At 33.2% G+C, this 7,547-nt stretch overlaps 1 pseudogene; it reads left to right on the forward strand.

The window, feature by feature from the left end:
• Positions 1 to 3,727: 3,727 nt before the first annotated feature.
• LOC111920878 (uncharacterized) lies at positions 3,728 to 6,237 on the forward strand (annotated as a pseudogene).
• Positions 6,238 to 7,547: the final 1,310 nt, after the last annotated feature.

The following is a 7,547-nucleotide window of genomic DNA, read 5'->3' on the forward strand; positions in this document are numbered from 1 at the left end:
CCGAATAAAAAAAGTGGGGATGGGGATACCCTTAATCCCAACCATGGACCCGCCCCCGACATATATATCATATATAAAAATAATACAGAACATATATTTATAGTACAATTTATAATACATAAAATTTCTAACTCATTAGTAATTAATTGGTTGAAATTATATTTTTACTTTTTCTTTTTTCTAATTTAAACTCGTGTATATTTCTTTTTCCTCTTTGGTTGATCTATTTTACCTAAAATATCAATCTGATAATTTTTTTCTGCTTGATTTTTCATGTATGTATTTAAATTTGGTAGAAAATTTATTTATATTTTTTATGCAATTTATGAATACTTATATATTTTATGAAATCTTTAAACTTATGCTGGTAAAATTGAAATTTAGAGTTTTTTCTTACGTAAAAGTTTTCATATTAAAAGAGAAAAAGAAATCTCCGTTTCCCCATTGGGGATCCCTAGTCCTCGTCATATTCCCCGATGGGGATGGGGATGAGGATGGGGATTGGATTGAGGATTCGAGGATGGGGATGGGGATTGGGGTCTCCTGTGTTCCCCACCCCCGTTGCCATCTCTAATTGTCAACGCGGTTCTTATTATTTTTTGGGTTTCTATCGGATTATATATATATATATATATATATATATATATATATATATATATATATATATATATATATATATATATATATATTATGTTATAACTCGTGTGTTACACGATTGATGATAAAAAAAATTATATGATAAGAAAAAGGAAATTATATAATAAAATGATATCTCACAAAATTTGTATATAAGGACTGATGCATATTTGTAAGTTTATGATACTTATTTGTAAATAATATCTGAAATGGTTATAAAAAGTAAATAATTTTATTTAAATTATGATAATAAGAAAAACATAATAGTTTACTATGACACAGTTAAATTTGAAGAAATTGTGTTTGTGATCACACTTTATAACCCAAGTAGAAGCATACATATACAAATACAATGATCCATTATTTCCACCATAGGTGTTTTAGCCAAAAATTTAAAACATTAAATTTCACAAATAAATAAATAAATAAACTTATGTTGATATGAAGTTTAAAAATGTTGTTTCACCTTTAAAATGTGATACGCATCATTTTTTAAAAGCAATGACATACTTTAGAATGGTAATCATGTTTAACAACAAATTATAGAAGTATAGCTTCTAGAGTCATTAGCAAAGCCTATAAAGTGAAATTAAACTTGTTTTAGCCAAAACAAAATATCTAGGAATTTGGATCTACTGAGAATTATATGGAAACAACATATGTTTAACCATACCATTCACCACACCAAAATGATTCTTCAATATTTAGATGAAAACCACAAGGGCTATTTTGGAAATCTACATAGTTTTCTCCTTTGCCTTATATTTAAATTGTCATGTTTAACATTACAACCTAAATATAAAATATGTACTGATACATGAAGATAGTTTTTTAAGTTACAACTTAAAAAAATAAAACATGACATTTCCATTTGACCAGTCGAATGTAGCTAATTGTATTAAAATAACCTCTAACAAGATGTCACCATGCTACCTACAATAATAATTAATCAACAAATCACACAAATAGACATACAAAGATGAACAAAATAGACACATCACACATAGTTACATAGGGAACATATGGTAATACAGGCAACATTAAAAAAGGTAAAAAAAACAATAAACCACCTTTTGGATGCCCTAATCAGAGACAATAAGTTTAACCAGTGTTGTAGAAATCAGCCTACTCGGCCGATTAATCGTTAATCGGGCACCCACCGATGAGATTTATTGTTAATCGGTCACTATAATCGGGTTTGGTCAATATAGGTCAAAGTCGGAATTAATCAGACCTAATCGGGCCTAATCGGACTTAATCGGACATAATTGGGTTTGGTCAACGCAGTCAAAGTCGGACCTAATCGACCTTAATTAGACCTAATCGCCGATTAATCACTTTTTTTGTATGATTAAAATTAGATTTATAAATTTTTGAATAGTTTTCTTAATAATTAATGGTTCCCGATTAATGTCCCGATTTATACCCGCCTAGCCGATTAATCCCTAATCGCTAGTTCCCCGATTAACGATTTCTGCAACCATGGGTTTAAATGGTTCTTGAATCACCTCGAGTCTTGTAAAGTATAGAATTTATCTAAACTACAAACATATGTTCAACAATAAAGCAAAAAAGCAGTCAAGAATGCAAAATTTTTATAAAAGTAATCTAAACTAAAACTCAAAAGAGTAATATACCGTAGAAATGAACAGGTTGGATGATTACGAAAATTGTAGATATTAAAAAAGCATCCCAAGCCGAATACAAAACTAGAGATGGAAATAGAGTGGGTTTGGAATGGGGTTGACCATCCTTCTCCTCGTCCTCGAGTGTCTAACATCATTCCCATCCCCATCCCTATCCCTGACGGATAGGGGGAATTACTCCCCTCCCCTTTGTATTTTGGGCATTTCCCCAACTCATCCCCAACCCATCCCCAATCTATAAACATAATAAACTCAACATACACAAAAAAATCAAGTTTAATAGAGATCAAAACTAGATGCCATAATCAGATTCTGTTTACATCAATCATAAAGTTTAATAAGCATCAAAACGAAAAAGTGACGATTTCGGATACAGATCGTCGAGCGAAGTGACGATTGACGAATTCTTGGAATTAGGAACATAATTTGATATACAGACTCTATCTCTCTAATGGTCTAATAAATGATCAATTTATTTTAGTGGACTTAATATATATATATATATATATATATATATATATATATATATATATATATATATATATATATATATATATATATATAGTCATCAAAGCGGGGGCGGGGCAGGTTGATGATTTTTATACCCGGCCCCGACCCCATCCACAGTTTTAGCATAATGGGGATCCCTGGCCCCATACCCGGTACCTGTTTTGACGGGGAATACCCGTCCCCGATTGGGGCGAGTAAACCAGGTTCCCCACCAGGTCAGGTGAAATTTTCATCCCTATACAAAACTGGTTTAACTGGATGGGTAAAGTTTGAAGTAACTACTATTAATCTGTTGACGAAGCTTGAAAATAAGTAGATTTGGGGAAGTAGAACATGGATCGATAATATGGAGGATATTGCCAAAGGGAAATCAAGATTTCTTTGTCATTTTTAAGGGAGGTCAAGATTTCATATTAATGTCTTAAGAGTTTCATTCTTAAGAAGTAAAACAAAGAAGCACGTCATTCTTCCTTCCATCATCGAGCAATAGGTGTGAAATAAGAAAAGAGCAGCTGATTGAGATCATTAGTGTGTATAACAACATCTGAAACAAAGGGTAAATAACATTTCACGATTCACAGAAAAGCCAACAATTTGTAAAATCGATAGCAATACCTTTGGATTAAGGCTGAATTACTTTTTATTGCTTCGTTACTATACAAGAATAAAGATCCAACAACAGTGTCCCGCAATGAAAGTAGAGCAGAAATAAAAAAATAGGGCAAATCAATGGGAAACGAAAGGCAGAACATAAAATAATCCAAAGCACCCAAAATAAAAACAAAATACAAGTATTCAAGGGTTTAAAAAAAGATTTATGGCACCTCATGTTAACATGTAGATTTTGAAAAACAAAATTCATGTCAATTCTACGTTTCGTCTAGATTGTTTCTGCCATGCTTATGATTAGGAAGACATGGAAATGTAAGACCAAAATGGCGGCGACGAAATCAGTGAGCTGTAATGGTGTAGGGTTTTTAGAGAAGAAGGATTACCATTAATGCCGACATTGCTATTTTATGGGATTTAAAATAACTATCTCCCTGATTATTTGGGATTTAATGGGATTACCATTAATGGCGATGATGCTAATTTGAAGAAGGATCCGGACATATTTGTGTTTCCTTGTTTCTAGGAATGGAATTAAATATCGAAAGTAGGAATAGGCGGGAAGAAAAGACGAAGGGTTAACACAAAGATGTCATGTGACAAAAACATAGTGTAAAAAGGTGTCATGTGGCATATATATGATTCATTTATTAAAAGAGAATATATATATATATATATATATATATATATATATATATATATATATATATATATATATATATCCCCTATTCTAATAAATAAGTACATTTTGTACACGTGACAGTCATTTAGCCTTCCCCCCATCGAATTTTCCCACTTTTTTCACAAACTGAATTTCCGGTTCTACCCTTCATTAAGCACGTCAATTTAGCTGCATTTCAAACAAAAAAAGGAAGGTAATTAATAAAAAATTGATTAAATACGATAATTGAATCTGTCAAAAGGTAAATGCTTATCAATTCCTTAAATACCGCAACATACCTAATCTTTGTTTTTAAAATACAAAATTTGAACATATAATTAGAAAATAAACTACATGACACATGACATAATATTAATGAGGAGTTATATTAGAGTGACACTTGACAAAAGGAGATTAAAACAATTCATTTATTAGAATATGTATGTATATATATATATATATATATATATATATATATATATATATATATATATATATATATAGAGAGAGAGAGAGAGAGAGAGAGAACTATGTTCAAATGTTTCTAGCAACTATTGTGTGCATGAATGCACCAATAGGAAATTAGGAAAACATAAATAATTAAATAAATCATTTAAGGGTATTATAGTAATATTTGCATAGTTAATTATGGTAGATCAACAACAATTCCTTATATCACGCAAGAAGCAAAGATAAATATAGAAGATTAGCCCTAAATCGATTTCATCGCTTCCCACCACCCATGTAGATCGATTTCACCATGTCTCTATGTCTTCTCTATTTGTTTCATATTCAAGCCCTAAATTGATTGACGAAACGAATGATAGGTGTATGTCTGTTACAATTATAGAAAGAAAAGAGAGAGAAGGAATGTAGAGATGGGTCAGGTCCCAATTGTACTGCTACTCCATGGCTTCCCTGAGCTCTGGTACTCCTGACGCCATCAGATCATCTACCTCGCCGCCCACGAGTACCGAGCAGTCGCCCCTGACCCTCGTGGCTACGAAGACACCACCGGAGCACCTATTGACGATCCTACCAAGTTCACTACACTTCATGTTGTCGGAGACATGGTTGCACTCATCACCGCTCTTGGTGTAGATATGGTGTTTGTGGTTGGGCATGACTGGGGCGCCATGATTGCTTGGAGCCTTTGTTTGTTTAGACCTGACAAAGTTAAAGCCTTGGTCAATTTGAGCGTTCACTTTGCCCCAAGAAAACCTCACCAGAAAAATGTAGAGATTTTTCGTGTTGCATACAGAGATGATCACTACATTTGCCGATTTCATGTAACATTTCTGCTGTAAGACTCTTATCGAAATTTTAAGAACTATATCTTGTTGTATAATTCATGAACCCAAGCACGAAGATTATTTAAAATAGCTTTCATTTAGTATTTTCCATGGTATAATATATATAAATTGGCACAAAAGAGTCAATTTTTTCTTCCCCGTTTAACTTTGTTGTAGGAACCAGGGGAAATAGAAGCTGTGTTTGCGAGTCTTGGAACCAAGAAGGTTTTTAAGAAATTCTTGACACATCGTGATCCTGATCCGTTTTATTTCCCTAAAGATAAGCCCTTTGGAGCTTTGTATGATACTCCTGTCATCTTGCCATCATGGTTATCCGAAGAAGATTTTGATTATTACACCAAAAAGTTCGAGCAAACTGGTTTCACAGGAGGAATTAACTATTACCGATGTTTTGACTTGTAAACTTTTATCTATACTTTATTTCTTTACTTGTTGAATTGAATAATTACTTATATTGTTGTTGTTGTTCCTTTTCAGTTGTTGCAATGAAAGTACAGTGGGAATTTCTTGTTTAATATGTTGGGAAAATGGAAGGAATCTGAATACTCTGGTCAATCTGTTCCAGTTGGTGGTCTTGCTTATTATGTTACTGCACCTTGTCAAGGTAATGACTGACTCCATTCCATATTTCTATTCCATTCCATTCACATTCCATTCACATTCCTTGATATGTGATGATTTATTATTTGTTTGCATGTGAATATCATCATCAGCTTGGCTAATATGGCAGCAAATCCCTTCCATGCTCTCTCTATCTCTCTCTCTTTTTAATATTTGAGTTAATTGAGTAATACTTACAGGTTTGCAAACTTTAGCTTTAAATGGTTTCAAACTTTATAATTTTGATTTTCACATACAATAATATAACTTGTTTGCTTACCAAATGAATGTTAACCTAAAAATTCTTTCAGAATGAGGGCAATATTCTTTTAGAATAAAAAGGGCTTTAGTTTGAAGAAGGCTACTATTCTTTCAGAATGAAGAAGAGAAATATTCTTCGCATGTAATCCTGCAGATTGATCAAACCTAGACAACCAAAAAAGGCAGGTAAGCTTTAATTTTATTCTTTTACAATGATTGTTCTCTAAGAATGAACTCGAATTTTATTCTTTATTTTTTTTTTGTCATATCAGAATGCAAACACAAGTGTATCACTACAAATTACTTGGCAATGAATTTCTGATGGAAATGGATTGAAGACATGATGGGAAAGACTTGAATAATGAATTAAAGAATGATCATACTCATTGTTTAAGAATGTTGTTTTTTTTTTTTAAGAATTATACTTGTTATTCTTTCAGAATGTTTGTTATTATTCAATGAATCACAATCATACAATGTAATTATTTGGTATATTATTAGTTCAAGAATCTCTTGGTTTACATATATTAACCAAAACAGTAACGATTTTAATCGTAAATTGTTTTAGTTATCATCATACAACGAATGAGAAGGCAAACGGGCAACAAGTTGCGTCGCTAAACCCTTTTGTATGGTAAAACCAATTCTTTTGAAGACTACATCCATAGATCCAGGGGATATAACATGGTTGTGCATGATCTGTTGTAGTCTACTAAGAAGCTCCACCGCATCCGGCGTAAAGAAACCAAACGTATCAAATGCAAATGGTATGAACGTGTGTTGATTTTCCATGCATGGTTTCTCATGTTTGGTGACCTTGCAAGTAACAGCTTTTAATGCAGTCTGTCCCGCCGAGAAACCCCCAACCCTCAAACTTACGAGAGGAGATACCCCTTTAAGGTCCACATATGCGTGTTTCCCTCCAACTCATCCAAAAATCAAAACGTCAGCCGGTCTAAGGGTTGACCTTCCTTCTGTCGGGTCGGTAAGGAAATTCACAGGAGCCTCTTTCTTAGCGGAAACCCCAACACACTTACATATGTCGACCAAAACATCCCTAACCATTTCGTGTATGTATTTGAACCCCGAGAATTATTTGCAATGAACTGCATGCTCGCCGAAAGAGTCTAAACATGTCTTGCGGCACACCGGACATATCCCATCGGCTGGGAATATTGGAATCATGAGTCGATATCTGAGGATGGTACGATACTCCACCGAAGACATATGTTGGCCAAGCCCATCTATAAGGATAGCTAGAAGAAAGTATTTGAGTCACGATGATAGAATGTTACAATGGGCGTATTTTTA

Source organism: Lactuca sativa, chromosome 3, assembly GCF_002870075.4.
Source record: "Lactuca sativa cultivar Salinas chromosome 3, Lsat_Salinas_v11, whole genome shotgun sequence".
Lineage (NCBI taxonomy): Eukaryota > Viridiplantae > Streptophyta > Magnoliopsida > Asterales > Asteraceae > Lactuca > Lactuca sativa.